The sequence below is a fragment of the Moschus berezovskii genome, chromosome 18 (assembly GCF_049115385.1).
Source record: "Moschus berezovskii isolate FMDL1 chromosome 18, NW_MosBer_1.0, whole genome shotgun sequence".
NCBI lineage: Eukaryota > Metazoa > Chordata > Mammalia > Artiodactyla > Moschidae > Moschus > Moschus berezovskii.
In genome coordinates, this window is record NC_142477.1 from 73,459,458 (window position 1) to 73,479,737 (window position 20,280).

At 50.1% G+C, this 20,280-nt stretch overlaps 1 long non-coding RNA gene across 1 annotated transcript in view; it reads left to right on the forward strand.

Moving 5' to 3' along the window:
- Positions 1-2,462: 2,462 nt before the first annotated feature.
- Positions 2,463-20,280, forward strand: part of LOC129553149 (uncharacterized) — a 40,909-nt gene continuing 23,091 nt past the window's right edge. Inside the window, exon 1 of the long non-coding RNA XR_008685399.2 lies at positions 2,463-2,689. This is a non-coding gene — a long non-coding RNA (uncharacterized LOC129553149). The remainder of the gene's footprint in view (positions 2,690-20,280) is intronic.

The following is a 20,280-nucleotide window of genomic DNA, read 5'->3' on the forward strand; positions in this document are numbered from 1 at the left end:
AGGCTCCCCCATCCCTGGGATTCTCCAGGCAAGAACACTGGAGTGGGTTACCATTTCCTTCTCCAATGTGTGAAAGTGAAAAGTGAAAGTGAAGTCGCACAGTCGTGTCCGACCCTTAGCGACCCCATAGACTACAGCCAACCAGGCTCCTCCATCCATGGGATTTTCTAGGCAATCGTACTGGCTTGCCATTGCCTTCTCCGAGGAGTGGAATCTACTTTCTTCTAAAAGGAAAAACTATCCCCCAAGTCAGCATATGTGTAGGGAGAGTGGATTTAAAATATCACTTGTAGCTGTGACAGAGCAAGTGAGCTTCAGAGTGTGGGGGATACAACTGTGCCAGGCACATGCTAGAAGCTAGTGAACACTTTCAAATGCATGTTCAAAGACTTACTCATTCTGATATCCTCAGGGAAAGGGCCCAGGGGTGGAAATGCAGCAAAAATGGCTCTCTACCCGTGCATTCATTCATCTGTTCTTTCAATGAATACAGTGGCACAGAGCAGTTCATTCCTGTCATTTGAGTTTAGTCAACTGTTGAGAGTCTCTTGCACAATGCTGGAGAAGTCCTCACCCCTGCGTGTGAGGGACTCAGTCGCGATGGGAAAACAGACAAGTCACCCGCACCGTGACACGGGAAGGGAAACAGGACACTTTCTGGCCCCTCTCATTTTTGATGTTTCCTTTTTGAGCCAACAACGCTTCCCCTAAGTTCTTGGGTTGGGGTTCCTCTTGTCCCCAGGGCAGAAGCAGTGGGGAAAGAAGCTGCATCTTGAAGGGGAGCTGGGTCCGCCCTTAAGGATCCATCCTTGGTGCCCTGATACCTTTTTGTCTGAAATCAAGGGCCTACCTTAACTTGTTTACAGAGTCAACGTCATCTTGTCTGTTGCCTTTTTCTGACTGTTGACCTGTTTCTGCTGGACTCCTGAGAGGAGCCTAAGCTGCGTGGATGCCCTGGCTTCAGAGCTGTGCAAAGACAGTCCTTGTGTACGGATCTGCAAGACCGATGGGCAAGACACGGGGTCCACGAGCGGCCCGGCTTGGTAAGGGGACTCAGATGAGGACACGGGTGTTGGGGCTGCCGCTGGGGATCCCGTCTGAAAACATACAACCTTCTGTGTTTTATTGACTTGTCGGACACGTTCTCACATCAGTTCCTGGTACACTTAGAGCTTCCATGTGTATTAAAGGAGATATTGATTTGTTCATTCGTGAACATTTATTGAGTACCTACTGTGTACCAAGCCCTCAGAGGGACAGAAAGATAAGTAAAACTGTGCCTCATAGCCCAGCAAGAGATAAAGACAAGTAAACCACAGGGAGCCCTGAGTGTGTGCTGTACTGGGAGATACACAGGAGATACAGTATTTTATTCTATCTCACATATAATTTTCTCATTTAGAATATATTATTTCTACCACATATATCATATATTATTTTAGTCACATATCTTAAATATAGTCTGTTCTCATCTGGTTTATATGTTAATTATTTATATTATCTTTGCTTTAAATGTTATATTTTTGCATCTTTTCTCAAAATATATTTTATAGCTTTTTACTGTATCTTTGGGTTTCATCTTTTTAACAATTTGATCTTTTTAAAAAGGTGCTTTCTCCTTGTGATTTTAATGATGGTGTATTTTCAATGGAAAAATTTTAGAAAATATAGAAGAAATAAATACGTAAATAAAAGCAGCTCAAAAAGGAGGGGATCTTGTATATATATAGCTGATTCACCTTGCTGTATAGCAGAAACTAGCACAAATTTGTAAAGCCACTATACTCCAATAGAAATTGATTAAAAGAATAGCTCCTACTCTCTTACCATCCAAAGACAGAAACTGTCCCTCACCGTCTTTCCTTCTAGTCTGTCTTCTAGGCAAAATGCAGTGTTACATACATTCTTATTAAGACTCATGGTATTTAATTTAATGATACTGGTAGATGGTGCAGATGTGTCAGAGGATGGAGCATCTTTACTTCCATTCCCAAAGAAGGTCTTGCTTTTCTTCCTCTCTGGATCACCAGTCACCCTATCCTGGCTACTAAATTGAGGCGCCCCAGGCAGGGACAGGGGAGATTGGTGGGCTTCCATCTATGGGGTTGCACAGAGTCAGACACAACTGAAGTGACTTAGCAGCAGCAGCAGGCATAACCAGCCAACATTGGCAGTGAGGGTTTCTGGAAGGCCTGGGACTAGAGTTCTGAGGCTGTGCTCAAAGCTGGGGAGTCAGCCTGGCTCCAGAGCCCAAGGCCTTGTTTACCCTGGGGTGGGGGTAGAGGTGAGGGGAGAGTAGTTGGGGGAGTGTGTCAGCTCCCCCCGCCTCCCCCGCCGAATAGCAAAGGTTCTAAATAAGGCCCTAGAATCTGCTGTGTCAAGAGACAGCTGGGAATCCGTGTGGCCCTGTGTCCTCTGCACCAGCCCCAGCGGGACATGTGTCGGACAGGGGGCCCTGGAAAGCCAAGAGCCACCACCCAACATGTGGCCGCTGCCTAGCTCCCTGAGAAAGGGACTTCTCAGAGAGTGGTGCATGACAGACATGGAATGTTAAACCCAGGCTCGGAAGTTCTGGTGCTCTTTGTTGAGTGTTGGCAGCCAGTTTTCACAGAGCTAGAAAAGAAAGAACACCCACTGGCGGCCTGGGGCTGTGGACGGCCTCATAGGACCCTCGTGATGGTGCTAGGAGGTGGGTATCTCTGCCCCCTTTACAGCGAGGTGGCAACTGAGGCTGGGAGAGGTAGGGGGAGCGGTCTGAGGTCACCCTAACACAGGCACTGTCGACGCCTGTGCGCCCCTGCCCCTAACCCGGGCCATGCGGGGCTGTGTCCGGGCTCTCTCCTCTGCAGGTGCTGAGCCCTCCGCAGGGCGAGTTTCCCGGCCTGGCCCCCTCACTCCCCTCCTCCCTGCATCCTGTGCGGGCAGGAAATACAGGCTCCATGGCTCTGCTTCTCAGCAGCCCCCAGCTTCGGCCTTCACATATAAATATTTATCTAGTGAGTTAAACACAGAGAGAGCAGCCTGCAGAGAAACCCAGACTGGAGAATAACCCTCCACTCAGGTTCTCCTGGAGGTCCCTGCGTGCAGAGCTGCAGTGATGTGTGTGTGTGTGTGTGTGTGTGTGTGTGCATGCGCGTGTGGCGGCGGGGCGGGGAGGGGGGCAGTGGTGACAGAAGAACCGGATAACGGAGGGCAGTGGTGTCACACCCAGACTCTGGAGCCGGGCTGCCTGAGTCTGAATCCCAGCTGTGTGACCTCGGACAAGTGGCCGCCCTCTCTGTGCCTATTTCCTCCTCTAAGACAGTGCCATGGTCAACGGTCTGCGCCTCCTAATTCACTCAATGGCACTGGCGCTGGAGTCAGCACAGTGCCTAACACATAGTAAAAGCTTTTATTTTAGTTTTGAGAATATTTATTTATGTGTTTGACTGCACCGAGTCTTGGTTACAACATGTGGGATCTAGTTCCCTGACCAGGGATGGAACCCGGGCCCCCTGTATCAGGACCGTGGAGTCTCAGCCACTGGACCACCAGGGAAGTCCCAGTAAAAGCTTTTAGAGTGAAACAAAATATTGGAGAAACTGAGTCAAGATTCTGAAATGAAGTATCTTAACAAGAGAGAGGCCACTTGCACCAGGAAGCTCCCCAGAGGAGGTAACATCTAGAATGTTCTGGAATTCTGCCTGAAACCCACCAGCGGCTCCTCTGCTATCCTCAGGACCAACGCAGAGCAGGTCTGTTTATTGTTTCCATGACTCCCAAGGCTCCACAGTGTCTGGACTCCAAACTAACCTCCAGATTTTGCCCCCACAAACACACTCCGCTTGCATCTTCCCCATCCCATTCCCCTCCCCCCAGCAGTGGCTCTGCCTGCAGCCCCAGAGATGTTTTTGACTCGGCCTCCCCTCTCTCATACCCTGTCCCTCCAACAGGTATTCTGAAACTCTTGCAGGAGGGAGGCCCCCTTCCAGGGCCTGAGAGTGTGCGTCGTCCGAGGTGCTGAGAAAGCAAGAGCCTGGGCTGGGAGGGGCCCCCCTGGGGGGGAGAAGGGTGACAGGACCCCAGAGGCCTGCTCTGCCACGCGGCTCTCAGTCTCGGCTTAGTTTCTGAGCTGTCTCTGGCCAATCACTCTGACTCGGGGTCCTTCCCGGTGGCATGCGCATCTTTAAGCCAGGATGGGTCCCAGCGAGCTGGGTTCTCGGAGGTTGGTGGGACACATGAACTGGTGTCTCCTTCTGACGTCGCTGATTCCCTCTGGTTGGTGGTACCTGGTTAGCTCTGTGTTCCTTCCCAAGACCTGTCATTAAGATAGCTCATGCAAGTGGCCGCTACCTGGCCTGGCCAGGGCAGTTGCAGGCAGTGTTGCCCCTGAGAAAACCAACCACCTCTCCTGAGGGCCACCAGCGCTAGCCCCTCAGGCCTGACCCGTGTCCCGCCCGGATGCAGCGGGAGCCTCCTTCTGCCTGACATCTGCTCCACCGTTGACCCCTGGGCAGCCAGAGAGCCTTTTAAAGCCCGGCCCTGGTGCTGCCATGTCTCTGCGTCCTGCTCCCAGGAGCTTCTCGGCACGTGGAAGAAAACCCCAGATCCTCCAGCAGCCCAGCAACCCCCAGACCCCAAGGCGCAGCTCTCTGCCTCTGTCCCGTGCCTCTGGCCACGGAACCACACGGCCTCCTTGCTGTCTCCCTCGCAGCCTGTGGGCTGCCCTTCCCTCCCCTGAGGTGTGCCTTTCTCCCAGTCTCCTGTGTTCCCCTCCAGGTCTCCACCTAAATACCACTTCCTTGGGGCCTCCCCCGACCCCCGGCTTCGGTGCCCCCAACTTTCTCCCAAACGTACACCCGAATCTCCTCTTCATCTCTTTCCTGCTGCATTTTTCTTCAAAGTGCTCATCATCTCTGCCTGAAGCTATATTACAGGGTAATTTTATTTATAAAATGTATAAATCAATTTTACAACTGTCTCTTGAACACATAAAGCCCGGGGAGAACAAGAATGTTTCCTGAAGGAAAGAGGGCAGGGAGAAGGGATGCAGGCAGGAGGAAGGAAGGAACTGAGAGCTTGTCTGATCTGATCCCATCCAGCTGGGAGGACACAGGAAAGAGGGGAGAGGTGAACCCCAGGTACAAGGATATTTGGGGGACGGCCAGTCTGGCTCGCAAGGCACTGTGGAATATGAGGCTGGGGGAAGACTTTAGGACAGAATCTATGGAGTTTGAAATACCTGAAAAGGGAACCAAGAAGCAGAATTCAGTACTGACCCTAAAATATCCTCCTTTTCACTGGAAGGCAAGTTAGCATCTGGAAAGGACAGTGAGGATCGAACCGTATAAATCATATTCCAGTCTTGGTTTGAGCTGCTCTCCTGACGGTCCCTCCGCTCAGCAGCTGGGGAGGGTGTGGATGCGGGGTCTGGGGCCAAGGAGGAACTCGAGGCGGCGTCACACCCTCTGGAATGCTGTGGCGGCTATGAACTCGCTCCAGATTTGCACAGTTCCCGTCAGAACATGAAACCAGAGGAAAAAACCCCACGAGGTCCAGACTGATCAGCACAGATCTTAGCAACAGCACAACAAGCTGGAGTTAGCCCACTTCTTCAGCTGAGGTGCTTTCCCCCAGGCCCAGGGCTGGGGAACTTGCTGCCTCTGTGGGCCAGGGGCCCAAAGCCTCACTCCATGGCAATGGGAGGTGGTGGTGGGTGTGGAGCTGGGCTGGAGCTGGGATCACAAGGGCTCCAGGAAAGGCTTCAAATCCCGGCATTCCCCGTGTACTCTAGGGTCTGAGGACGGAATGCGATGGGTGACCCCTCGGGCACCCTGGTTCACCCTGCTCTTTGAAGGGCTCACCCTGTGCACACCCTTGCCAGAAGCTGGCAAGTGGAAAGGGGACTTCACAGTTTCAGAAACATCCAGAACATCCCAGCATTTCTCAGTGAGTCACAGCCTCCTGTCTTCACCATCACAGCTGGACGATGAGGAGCTTGGCCAGCTCCTGACCCAGTTTCTCAGACCTCCTCCTGCCTTCCAGGCTACTGTGATTGTATCAGAAAATAGCTCAAGCATATGGCAAAGTTCAGGAAACCATATTGAAGTCAAGCATCCCCTCACTCCTATTTAACCCTTAACCATCTGCCTTATTTGCTTCATTTTCCCTCCTAAAAAATAAGGTACATAGGGCTGTGTGAGCGTGGCCATGGTAGGCGGTGGTGAGGTGCCCCCAGGCCTGTCTAGGGAGATAAGCACCAGCAGATCATCCATCCTGCTGATGAGAGGGTGCCTAGCCGATGCCTGACAACAGGACTGGCACACAATGCTCAGCAAATAGTGGTTTTCCTGATAATACGGCATCTCACCCACCTACGGCCTCTGAGGTGGGCAGTCTGCAAATAGGGCTCAGGGTCACTCAGCCAGGAAGGGGCCCGGGACTGTGAGCCTTGTTGGGAGCTGAGAGAGGACAGCCAGTAGTCCCCTGTGCCATCCCTTCCTGAGGGTGCAGGGTGGAGTCCCTCCAAGAGGTGCTGATGGCAGGAGCCTGCCAGAGAACAGGGACATGAGGGAAATGCCGGGATGTTCCTGAAGCAGCCATCTGAGGGCTTCAGGGCAGGGTCAGGGGTTTCTCCAGGGAAGGGGGTCTCATCTGGAGATACCCTCTGCAGCAGCTGTAGCCCAGCCTGGTTGTATCTGCTCATGGCCTTGCTGCCGTGGCAAGGAGCTGGGGCAGCCTCATTGCAGCTGGGGGTCCACAGATGGAGTGGGTGAAAGGGTCTGGAGCCCAGGGATGCAGTGACGCCCACACCTGTTGGCTTGACTCATGGACTTGGAGACTGTGACACTCACCGAGGACAGAGCACCCTGTCCTGCCCTCCAAGAGCCCCATCTTTGGCCCTGTCTCAGAGCCAAGGAGTAGGGGAGGTCACTCGGAAGCCCTAAGCCCCCAGGGTGGAGTTCCTGCCCCAGCACGGAAAGGCTATGTGGATCGTGCAGGCCATCTCTGCCCACTGAGTCTCAGGGCTTCGTCATCTGTGAGCTGGGAGGATCAAGCGACTGGCGTGGCAGCCTTTCTTCCAGCAAATACTCAGGCACTCCATGCTGCTGTGCTGTGCTAAAGCAGCAGCTCTCAGCACCAGACCCTGTAGCCTCAGCAGCACCTGGGAACTGGTTAGAAATGAAAATTCCCAGGCCCCACCCCAGACCTAGGGAATCAGGAGCTCGGGGACAGGGCCCAGTTGTCTAAGAAGCCCTCTGGTGCCCACGCACACTTGGGCACCGCTCTCAGGGCATCGACCTGATTGTGTCACTCTCAAGCTCTGTCTTTCCAAGACTCCCCATGGCCTTCTGGATAAGGTTCAAGGGTTCTAACCAGCGTTTGAAGCCCTTCCCTGGTGACCCTGTCTGATGTGAGGTGCCAGACCTGTTTCCCCGGTCAGATGAGAGGCTGTGGAGGGGCCGTGCCCGTGACTCAGGCCTCCACCTGCTGTGCCCTGCCCCAGTGAGGCTGACCGACCTCGCAGCGGGCAGGAGAGGATGGTGGCACGTGCTGACTGTGTGTGCGGCTCTGAGCAGTGGTCTGATGTTTGGAGGCTGGCCGTCATACATGAACCTGGCCAGCTGCTGCACAGTTTGGAGCCTCAGAGCCCTCTTCTATCAAATGAACTTGATAATAAAGTGGCTGCTGAGGTTACTGTCAGGATCAAATACGGGCAGAGCGCTTAGTTTAGTGCCTGTAAAAATAATAAGAGCCTTAGGGTATCAGGGGTTCACAATCCCTTATCCCAAATTGCTGGGGTTAGAGGTTTCAGAAATCCGAGCTTTTCAGATTTAAAAAAGGGAAATATATCTTGTATCTACGCAGCACATCCAGTGGGAGGGGTCTTCTAGAAACAAACACACTGATCTTTCTACACCAAAATGTATGGATACACAAAGAAAGTGCAAATAGTGAAGACTATCTGTAAATAGCCTCCTATCGGTTCAGATCACTCCAAAGCCATGGGGCTTTTCCAGAAGACGATGGAGAGCCATGGAAGGATTTAGAGCTGAGAAGTGACACTGGTTGATGCTCTGAAAGGGCAGTGCCCACGCAGGAGCGAGCATCAGAATCCCCTAGGCGGCTTGGTGAACGCAGATCCCTGGCTCCCCACACACGGCTACTCTGGCTTTGTGGCAGCTGGTGAGGAAGGCATGGTTTCTCTCCCATTTCTACAGAACACTGAGGCCAGGGAGAGGAAATCACTCGCCCCAGGCCTCACACGCTGGGCGCAGTGAGAGGCCTGTGACTGGGAGAAGACGCAGCTTTTGGGATTCAGACTAGATCTGCTGTTTCTTGGTTGTTTCACCTGGGCTCACTGAGCCCAGGTTTCCCCATCTGCAAATTAGTGTTGGCAGTCCTTCTTTGCAGGGTGGAGGTGGGCGTGCTGAGATAGAGGGGTGCTAGACTCCTGGTGGGCGCTCAGGAGAAGCAGGTCTGCTCTCAGCTGGGGTGTCGGGCTGAGCCCCAGAATCCTGGCCCACGGCCCAGTGCAGCTGGGCCTGGGCTCCACAATGCAGAGGAGCCCTTCCAGCCCGTGTCACCCAAATCTTGCAAAGACCTGGTGGGGTGTCTCCACGGTGATGGCACCCTGAGTGGGATGGGGGTGAGGAAACCACCTGTGTGCCCGGCACCCCAAGGTCCTGCCCCTGGGCCTAGGGCACTGCAGGAAGCAGGATGGCTCACACAGGCTGGCATGGCCAATGCCATCCCAGTGAAACTACAAGGGCAGCTAGGCCTGGGCGACGAGCCTTCTGGGAAATTCAGCAATTTGGGAAGCCCAAATCTGGGTGCTCCAATGCTAGGAAGTGTTAGTCACTCAGTTGTGTCTGACTCTTTATAACCCTGTAGACTATGGGCTCCTCTGTCCAAGGAATTCTCCAGGCAAGAATGCTGGAGTGGGTTGCCATTCCCATCTCCAGGGCCAATCCTAGAAGCATTCACATTTCCAACCCAGGCACTGACTATTGAGCTGTTTCTTTCAAAAACTCTTTCATCATAAAGTTCAGTGTTTGCTGAACACCACAGAGGGTTAGGGAGCGCAAAGTCTCCAAAGCCAGAGCCCAGGATTCAAATTCCAGCCCAGGCCGGGAGCTCAGGAAGATTACCTGCCTCACTGCACCTTCCTTTCCTCATTTTTAAAGGAGTTGGCACTTCCATCCTTCCAGGGGCTCCGATCAAAACTTCAGAGGCAGACTTGACTCTTCTCTTCCCCTCATCCCCACATCTGACAGTCAGGGAGTCCAGTCGGCTCTACCTTCAGATTTATTTGGAATCCAATTACGTCTTCCTCCCCACCCCGACTCTGCAGCCCTGCCCGTCACTTCCCTGCTCCTTCTGCTTCCACATGGCCTCCATCAGCTTATTTTCCGTGCCCTTGGCGTGCCTCCCCACCTCAATCAGTGGGAAAACTCATGGCCTCGGTGGCCCACGGGCCCTGCCACATGGCCTCCCCTCACCGCGAAGCCTCGTCTCCTGTCACCCTCCTTTCGCTCAGGCTTCGGACACCAAGGAAAGACTTGCCCTGGTGCATTCCCCCGGCCGTTCTCTCCGGCTAGAATGTTCTTTCCCAGATTCAAGCCTGCCTCGCTTTCTGACGTTCCCCTGGTCTCTGCTTAAATGTCATCATATCTGACTCCAACATGTAAAGGACAACCCCCATCCACCCAAGCCTTCTCTTTCCCCCTGCTTGCTTTATTTTCCCATGTGGCTCTAATCACCCTTCATAATCCTGAATTTTACTTTAATATGCGCGTGTGTGCTCAGTTGCTTCAGTTGTGTCTGATTCCGTGAGACCCCACGGGCTGCAGCCTGCCGGGCTCCTCTGTCCACGGGGATCTCCAGGCAAGAATACTGGAGTGGGTTCTTGTGCCCTCCTTCATTATTTAATTAAATATTCATATATTTAATCATATATTATATATAAACTTGTACATTATGTTATATATAAAAATATTTATTTATTTGGCTGCACCAAGTCTGAGTTGCAGCCTGAGACCTCTGACCTTCATTGCAGCACCCAGGATCTTTAGTTGCAGCATGCAAACTCTCAGTTTTGGCATGTGGGATCTAGTTCCTTGACCAAGGATTGAATCTGGGCCCCCTGCATTGGGAGCATGGAGCTTTAGTCACTGGACCATCAGGGAGGTCCCATAATCCTATATTTTATTTTAGTTGCCCAGAATGTACCCTGCAGAGGGCAGGGAATTTTGTGAGATCTGTTCTTTGCTGTGTTCCCAGCACCTAGAACAGCATGGTCCACAATAAATACATAACTATTTCACCTGATGCAAAGAGCTGACTCATTGGAAAAGACCCTGATGCTGGGAAAGATTGAAGGGGATGACAGAGGATGAGATAGTTGGATGGCATCACTGATTCAATGGACATGAGTTTGAGTAAACTCCAGTAGTTGGTGATGGACAGGGAGGCCTGGTGTGCTGCAGTTCATGGGGTTGCAAAGAGTCGGACACAACTGAGCGATTGGACAACAACAAATTCTCTGAATGAATGAATGAGTGACTAGTGCCTATTGTGAGCTTGTTGTGAGGATTCAATGAGTTAGTGCAAAGCACTCAGAACACGCAGAGCTCTTGAGAAGCTCAGCATAGACTTGTTACTGCCGTTGGTTGGGGTGTACAGAGAGGTACCGAGCACAGCGATGGGAGAGGCCAGTTCTGCCCCTGCCAGGAGGATGTCCTGAATGAGACTCAGCCCAGGCAGACCCCTGGGGCTGAGAAAGGGCCCTGTACTCTGGGATGCTGAGCAGCCAGGTAAGCAGGGCTGGGGTGGAGGATCAGGAAGCACCTGGAATTCCAGGTGAGGGGCTGTGCTCACTGTGGGGGCAGTGGGGGCTTCAGGATGGCTCTGCGTGGGTGTGAGGGTGGGGGCGGGGATTGGGGAAAAGGGTTGATGATCCCAGAACCAGGGCCTGTGTCTTTTGAGGTCTTAACAGGGAGGGTAACTGGAATCTTTGCTTCAGCAGCAGGGGACTGAGGACCTGTTCTAAAGCGACAGTTTCTGTTCCAGCCCTGCCATGGCTGAGAGGAGCCCTTCTAGTGAGCAGGAGGGACCCCCAGGGACGCCCCCCCATCCCGTGCCATGCCCAGGGTTGGGGAAGGGAGTTGCCCATCTCTGGCAGTGTCCCAGCAGATTTCCCGGGACTGTCGGGGGAAAGAAAGGGGCAGCTTATGTGGCCCCCTGATGGGTAAGAGGGGCTCAGGTGGATCCTCAGTGAGGGGCAGTGAGGTGGGCTCTGCGGTCTGGAGGCTTCCGGGGAGGGTCTCTTCATTAACCCTCCAGGACGTGCTCAGCGAGCACCCACTGTGAGCCAGGTGCTGGGTGTACAGTGGGACACAGCCCAGGCAGGGTCCCTGCCCTCCTGGGGCTGACAGTCCAGGGTGGGAGGCAGGAAACCCACCAAGGAGCAAACAATTACAAATATGAGAAGTTCTGTGAACCAAACATGCCTTCATGGCATGAGACCGTTGCATGGCGGAGGGTTGGGGGAAGACCTCTCACAGAGGATGACATTTGAGCCAATATCTGAAGGCTTAGCTGGGGGTCTTCATGCAAAGAGTGAGGGGAAGAGTGTGGCTGGCAGAGGGCACAGCGGGAGCCTGGCTCAGGGTCTGCTCCCAGTCCCATGCTATTGAGCATGATGCTAGGTTTTCCAGGGCTGGTCACAATCAGCGTTTAAACCCACTTTAAAAAAATTTTTGCTTTACTTTAAAATTTATTTATTGATTTGGCTATACCGGGTGCTTGTTGCAGCACATGGGATCTTTAGCTGTGGTGTGTGGAGTGTAGTTCCCTGACCAGAGGGCAAACCTGAGCCTCCTGCATTGGGATCACAGAGTCTCAACTGCTGGGCCACCAGGGAAGTCCTGGAAACCCACCTTTAAGAGCGAAACTATTCTGGGAATCCCTGGTGCTCCAGTGCTTAGCAATTGCCATTTTCACTGCTGAGCACCTGGATTTGAGAAGGTAAGGGGATTCCAGAAAAACATGTGTTGCTGATTCATCGACTACACTAAAGCCTTTGACTGTGTGGATCACGACAAACTGGAAAGCTCTTAAAGAGATGGGGATACCTGACCATCTTACCTGTCTGCTGAGAAATCTGTACGTGGGCCAAGAAGGAAGACTTAGAACCGTGTATGGAACAACCGACCGGTTCAAGATTGAGAAAGGAGTATGACGGGGCTGTCTGCTGTCACCCTGTTTGTTTATCATACACGCTGAGCGCATCAGGAGAAATGCTGGGCTGGATGAGTTACGAGCTGGAATCAAGATGGGCAGGAGACACATCAACAACCTCAGATATACGGATGATACTACTCTAATGGCAGAAAGCGAAGAGCAACTATAGAATCTCTTGATGAGGGTAAAGGAGTAGAGTGAAAGAGCTGGCTTAAGGCTAAGTATTAGAAAAACTAAGATTATGGCATCCGGCCCCATTACTCCATGGCAAATAGAAGAGGAAAAGGTGGAAGTAGTGACAGATTTCCTCTTCTTGGGCTCCAAAATCACTGCGGACAGTGACTGCAGTCATGAAATCAGAAAACAATTGTTTCTTGGCAGGAAAGCGATGACAAACCTAGACAGTGTGTTGAAAAGGAGACATTACTCTTTGAGCAAAGGTCTGTACTGTCAAGGCTGTGGTCTTCCCAGTGGCCATGTACGGTTGTGAGAGCTGGACCACAAAGAAGGTACAACGCCAAAGAGTTGATGCCTTCCAACTGTGGTGCTGGAGAAGACTCCTGAGAGTCCCTTGGATAGCAAAGAGATCAAAGCAGTCAATCTTAAGGGAGATCAACCCTGACTATTCACTGGAAGAACTGATGCTGAAGCTGAAACTCCAGTATTTTGGTCATCTGATGTGAACAGATGACTCATTGGAAAAGTCCCTGATGCTGGGAAAGATTGAGGGCAGAAGGAGAAGAGGGCGTTGGAGGATGAGATGGCTGGACGACATCACAGATGCAATGAACATGAACTTGGGCAGACTCCGGGAGATGGAGCGGGACAGGGAGGCCTGGTGTGCTGCAGTCCATGGGGTCACAAAGAGTCGGACTCGACTGGGTGACTGAACAATAGCAGGGAACTGGAAAGCGGAAGTGAAAGTGAAGTCGCTCAGTGGTGTCCGACTCTCTGCGACCCCATGGACTGTAGCCCGCCATGCCTCTCTCTCCATGGGATTTTCCAGGCAAGAGTACTGGAGTAGGTCCATTTCCTCCTCCAGAGGGTCTTCCTGACCCAGGGATCGGACCTGAGTCTCCCAAATTGTAGGTAGATTCTTTACTGTCTGATCCACCAGGGTCAGGGAACTAAGATTTCACAAACCATGAAGCATAGCCAAGAGAAAAAAACCACAAAACTTCCCTAAGGGAAGTCAATATCAGGCTTACTATGATCTCCCCTGCTCTTCAAAAATAAATTTTCTAAGATCATCTTTCCCACTCTAGAATCAGGAAAAAGAGTTTGGTAAAGTAAAGATTGGAAAGGAAGAGAAGTAGAGTCAGAACTTTTCCTTTTGGAGGTGGGAACAACCTTAACACAGAACAGAAGGGTGATGAATTAAAGTATTTCATTCTTTCGAGTATTTGTTGAGTACTTACTATGTGTCAGGCCTTGTTCTAGAGAGTGGATAGCTGTGAACAGGACGAAGTCCCCACCTTCACGAAGTTTACTGTCCAGCAAGGGAGACAGTGAACAAGCAAGCCAGTCAAAGTACCGTTTCAGAAATGCAACGATCCTGCTATGAAGGACATAGGGTCTGGGGAGAACAGGTTAGGGGCTTTCCTGGTGGCTCAGATGGTAAACAATCTGCCTGCAATGCAGGAGACCCGGGTTCAATCCCTGGGTGGGGAAGATCCCCTAGAGATGGGAATGGCAGCCCACTCCAGTATTCTTGCCTGGAGAATCCCATGGACAGAGGAGCCTGGCGGGCTACAGTCTGGACTCCCAAAGAGTGACTAACACTTTCATGTTCGCTTTTTTTCACTTTCACAGTTTAGGACTGGGGTTGGGGCTCAGGAAGGGCTTCCCTCAGAGGGTGCAGTTGGAGCTGAAGCAAGCGGGGGAGGGAGACTGACAGGATATGAGGTAAAACATCCCAGACAGAGAGGTCAGCTAGTGCAAGGGTCCTGGGGCTGGGGGGCTGTTTTAATTGGTTTGAGGAGCAACAGGGAGGCCAATGTGGCTGCAGTGATGTGAGGGAGCAGAGTGGGGGTAGGGAGTGCTGGGTAGAGAAGTGCTGAGAGCTGGTTCGGGCAGGGCTGTCAGAGGCCTCGGAATTTGATAATGCCGTCTTCAGGGCTCCGGGACTGCCACAAATGGTCTGGAAAGGCTGGACTCAAGTCCGTGTTCTCAGACACGGACCACGTGAGACACCAGTTCCGTGCAGCGGCTGTGGTGCCACACCTCACCATCCCTTCCTCTTCCTTCTTGTCCAAGCCTTTCCTTCTGGAATGTTCCATTAGTCAAGTTTGAGGAGGCAATGGGAGTTGCAGGAGTGAAGGGCTGTAGCCAGGGAGCTTGCTGTCTTTAGAGGGTTGCAGCTGGTGGCCCGAGGTCCTCCATCTTGGGCATGGCTCTTCTTGCCCCGTTCAATATACTGGCTGCATTAGCTTCCTTTCCCTGCTGCCTGCTCCAGATCCCCCCTTGCCTGGCTCCATCAGAGTCCCGACACTCCACGCTGGGCCCTCTGGGAACTCCAGGCCACGTGCTGCTCCCTGCCCAGCCTTGGCTCAGACACCTTCCTGCTTCTCTGTGAGCATCTCGCCTGCCGCCCACCCTCTGTGCTTCGGGTCTGGGCTTCCATGCTCTGCTTCACCTCAGCTGACTCTTGGCTTTGGCCTCCTTAGCTGATGGCACGCACGCACCATCTGATGGCCAATTAATAGATTCCCAGATGCAGAAGATGGTGTTGTGAATTTGCCCAGGTTGACACATAATCGCTGTGGCTAGGTCCTCTGTGGGGCAATGAAGATAAAAAAAGATACAAGGAGCTCACAGGCAACAGGGACCATGGAGCTCTAACAGCTCGGCCAGAGGAGTGAATGCCCCTCCCTCTATACCCCTCCGACCCTCCGTGGCTCACCTGGTAAAGAATCTGCCTGCCATTGCAGGAGACCCAGGAATGTGGGTTCCATCCCTGGGTCAGGAAGATCCCCTGGAGGAGGGCATGGTCACCCACTCCAGTGTCCTTGCCTGGAGAATCCCATGGACAGAGGAGCCAGGCGGGCTACAGTCCATGGGGTCTCAAAGAGTTGGACGTGACTGAGGGATTAAGCGCACACACACACTACACCGCCCCCAGCCCCCATAGCCACTTTCTTTTACCAGAGACTGTTGTATCCGGCTCTACGTAGTCGTTCGTTCTCCACTTTCACCACACCCTGAAAGGGGCTCTGGGCGGAGATCAGGAACTCTCTGTGCTCTGGAGAAGCTGGCAGAACAGGCCTTTACATGGTTAGGTATTTTCAGGAGAAAACGTTATGAACCCAGTTTCTTGCATCTCTCCACACTGCTGCTGCTGCTAAGTCACTTCAGTCGCGTCCGACTCTGTGCGACCCCACAGACGGCAGCCCACCAGGCTCCCCCGTCCCTGGGGTTCTCCAGGCAAGAGCACTGGAGTGGGTTGCCATTTCCTTCTCCAATGTGTGAAAGTGAAAAGTGAACGTAAAGTCGCTCAGTCGTGTCCGACCCTTAGCGACCCCACGGACTGCAGCCCACCAGGCTCCTCCATCCATGGGATTTTCTAGGCAAGAGCACTGGAGAGGCTTGCCATTGCCTTCTCTGCTCCATACTTAGGCATGTACTAAAACTATTAACTGAGATATCTATTCCTTGAGACTAGCAGCAACCCTGCTGAGAGATTTGCATGACTACATGTACCCCTTCTCCAAAATCCTTGCTCATCTGCCCCTGCCTCCCCCACCGTGGAGCAGTTCCTCAGAACTATCTGACAGTCGGTTTTCTGGACAATGGTCCTCAGTGAGTCCCCAGATAAAACTGGAACTCATAGTTCTCACGTTGTTCATTTTTATTTCAGCCAACACTTTGCTGTGTGGTCTGTTGTTTTAAAAATTTTTATTTGGGAAATTTTCAGATCCGCAAAGTTGTAAGAATGGCTCAGTAAACGCCCCTCGGTCCTTCACCTGGAGCAGCGGTTCTCAGTCGAGGTGATTTTGCCTTCCAGGGGACAGGTCTAAAAGCACTGTCTGGAGATATTTTTGCTTGTTACTGGCACCCCGTGGATAGAGGCCAAAGAGGCTGCTCAACATTGCTATGATGCTACTCCATACGTAGTATGTCATGACTGCCCCTCCCAACAAGGAAAAAAATTTTAAGTGTGTGAGGTGACGGAGGGTAAGATGGTTGTCAGCTTCCCTAGTGCCCGCATACATGCTAAAGAATCTGCTTGCAATGTGGGAAACCCAGTTTTTTTCCCTGGGCCTGGAAGATCCCTTGGAGAAGGGAATGGCTATCCACTCCAGTATTCTTACCTGGAAAATCCCATGGACTGAGGAGCCTGGTGGGCTGCAGTCCATGGGGTCGCAAGGAGTCAGAGACGACTGAGCGAATGTTTCCGTTTCATACACACACAAACACACACACACACACACACACTCACTCACTCTCTCACACTCATACCAGAGAGACAGAGGGGGTTCCCTCTATGACAAAGTACTAAATCTCATGGCATTTGGGTGGTTGACCTCTATTCAACCTAGAGATTACATCGCTAATGTCCAGCCCAACTTTTACAACCAAGTGATGAAATTGCCATGTGCAACTCTTAAAAAAAAAGAAAGAATTTTCTGGTTGACAGTGTCGATAAGGACAAGGTTAAGGGCTTCCCTGGTGGTCCGGCTGTTAAGAATCCACCTGCCAATGATCCCACATGCCACAGCTACTGATGCCTGCAGACCCTAGAGCCCACGCTCCAAAAGAAAAGCCGCCACAGTGAGAAGCTAGCACACAGCAACAAGACCCAGCACAGCCAAAAGTAAACAGATATTTAAAAAAACGGTTAAGATGAGAGACTCCCCGTCTACAAAATAAGGACAAGGTTGAGAAATCCTGCTCTAAATCGACTAAGTCATGTGCTTTTGCTCTATGAATCTATACACCTTCTTCCTGCTACCCCTCCTTCTTCTGCTTAACCCTTTCAAAGTATGTTGTGGCCATCATGACTTTTCACCCCTACACACTTCCTTACCCCCACATAATCACAACATTCATTTGATACACACGATTATCTGATATAGAGTTTATATTCAGGTGTTGCCAATTGTCCCAGGAGTACCCCGATAGCATTTCTTTTTTTTTATTTTTTTTTAAATTTTATTTATTTATTTATTTTTTTGCATTACAATAGTTTAATATGAACAATCAGAACTAATTAACAGTATAACAATATTTTACAACTGAAATAATTAAAATAAACTATAAAATTACTACATAAAACAGGTCTGATCTAGCTTATTTACTTTCTATAATCTCTTCAGTGCTGCAAAACCATTTATTTCTTTTTTTTTTTCATGTTTTAATAAACACTTCGTCTTTTTGTATTGCTTTTTTTTTTATCACAATAATAGAAATATAACATCATATATCACTGTAAAACACATTTCCACATAAATGCTGATAAGCACAAAATATTTTTCATCATTTACATTTTAACTGTAATAATATATGGCAGAATTAAAGCTGCATCCATCATGTGTCTAACTCACCTTGCTGTAATGAATTTTTAAATGTAATGGTTTCTGTCGCAAGGTAAAATCGTACATAATGTCCAGTGACACAGTACGCTGGTGGATGGGTGGATTTGGAAAATGGAAATGCAACTTCATTTTTAATTAGATTTATAAACTTCACCACCTCCACCTCCAGCCAGCTTCCCAACCCTCCCTCCCACCACCATTATTTATTTATTTATTTATTTTTTTAAAATGAGGCTTTTAATTAATGTTTGACAGAGCTGATTCAGGTTGAATAGACTAAATTTCTTTAAACAAACTTACTTATACTCCAGAGTCCTTTAAAAACTTAATAGCATTTATACATTGAAGGTATTTGATTTTCTTGTAACTAGCACTTCAAATGCAACAAGCATTTGAAGCAACAAGCATTTGACCCAACAAGTAAAACTTTCTACAATTGATAACTTTTATAAATAAAATAAATTAAATGTACAGTGAATAAGTTCTCTGAAATATTTCAATATTTCTGCAGGTTTAGTAACATCGTAAAATACATTTCAACTAAAATTCACAAATCTAAAAACCTGTTAGGCATTTTTAGGCGTTTTAAGTTGGAAATGAAGACCAATGTTACATCGTAATATGCCAATTACAAATAGTACTTCAAATAGCAAATACTACAGTTTGTCCCAAACTTTAAAAACTATTCATGAACTCAACACTGAACTATTGATGGCTATGAGAATTGTTTCGTAGCCTTTTTGAAAATTTCAACCCATTTACGTTTAAGGTAATTATTGATAAGTACGATCCCGTAGCCATTTTCTTTATTACTTTGGGTTCAAGTTTATACACTCTTTCTGTGTTTCCTGTCTAGAGAAGATCCTTTAGCATTTGTTGGAGAGCTGGTTTGGTGATGCCGAATTCCCTCAGCTTTTGCTTGTCTGTAAAGCTTTTGATTTCTCCTTCATATTTGAATGAGATCCTTGCTGGGTATAATAATCTGGGCTGTAGGGTATTTTCTTTCATCACTTTAAGTATGTCTTGCCACTCCCTTCTGGCCTGAAGTGTTTCTGTTGAAAGGTCAGCTGTTATCCTTATTGGAATCCCCTTGTGTGTTATTTGCTGCTTTTCCCTTGCTGCTTTTAATATTTGTTCTTTGTGTTTGATCTTTGTTAATTTGATTAGTATGTGTCTTGGAGTATTTCGCCTTGGGTTTATCCTGTTGGGGACTCTCTGGGTTTCTTGGACTTGGGTGATTATTTCTTTCCCTATTTTAGGGAAGTTTTCAACTATTATCTCCTCAAGTATTCTCTCATGGTCTTTCTTTTTGTCTTCTTCTTCTGGGACTCCTATGATTCGAATGTTGGAGCGTTTAACATTGTCCCAGAGGTCTCTAATATTGTCCTCATTTCTTTTAACTCGTTTTTCTTTTTTCCTCTCTGTTTCATTTATTTCTACAATTTTATCTTCTAGTTCGCTAATCCTGTCTTCTGCCTCTGTTATTCTATTGTTTGTTCCCTCCAGAGTGTTTCTGATCTCATCTATTGCATTATTCATTGTATATTGACTCTTTTTTATTTCTTCTAAGTCCTTATTAAATCTTTCTTCCATCTTCTCAATCCTTTTCTCCAGGTTATTTATCTGTAACTCCATTTTGCTTTCAAGATTTTGAATCATTTTCACCATCAAAATTTGAAATTCTTTATCAGGTAGATTCCCTATATCTTCTTCTTTTGTTTGTGTTGGTGGGCAATTATCTTGTTCCTTTACTTGCTGGGTATTTCTCTGCCTCTTCATCTTGCTTATATTGCTTTGCTTGGGGTGGCCTTTCCCTCTTCTTGCAGTTTGTGGAGTTCTCTTTATTATGTAGTTTCTTCACTGTGTGTGGGGTTGGACGGGTGACTTGTCCGGGTTCCCTGGTTAGGGAGGCATGTGTCAGTGTTCTTGTGGGTGGAGCTTGATTTCTTCTCTTTCCTTTAGAAGACAATGGCTGCTTTTCTGGGAGCCTGATATCCTCTGCCAGTATTCAGAAGTTGTTTTGTGGACTTTACTCTGCATTCAAATGTTCTTTTGATGAATTTGTGGGGAAGAAAGTGGTCTCGCCGTCTTATCCCTCCGCCATCTTGTTCCTTCCTCCCCAGAACACTGGATTCTTATATTCCACTTGATCGTGGAGTACCTCTTCCCAGCTGCTCCAGCAAGGCGCAGCCGCTGTACCTTACCTTGGACGAGGGGTATCTCCTCAAGGCCGCCCCTCCTGCTTTGAATGTGGATCAGCTCCTCTCGGCCCTCTGGTGCCCAAGCAGCCACCGCCTCCTGGAGGTGGTACAGCTCCTCTCGGCCACCGCCCTAACCCTGGGTGCGGGGCAGCTCCTCTCAGCCACGATTCTGCACGTGGTCGGTTGCGCCGGGAGCCGGGCGTCTCTCGCGTCTGCGCCGCCGGGAGCCGGGCGTCTCTCGCGTCTGCGCTGCCAGGCGCCGCCGGGAGCCGGGCGTCTCTCGCGTCTGCGCCGCCGGGCGCCGCCGGGAGCCGGGCGTC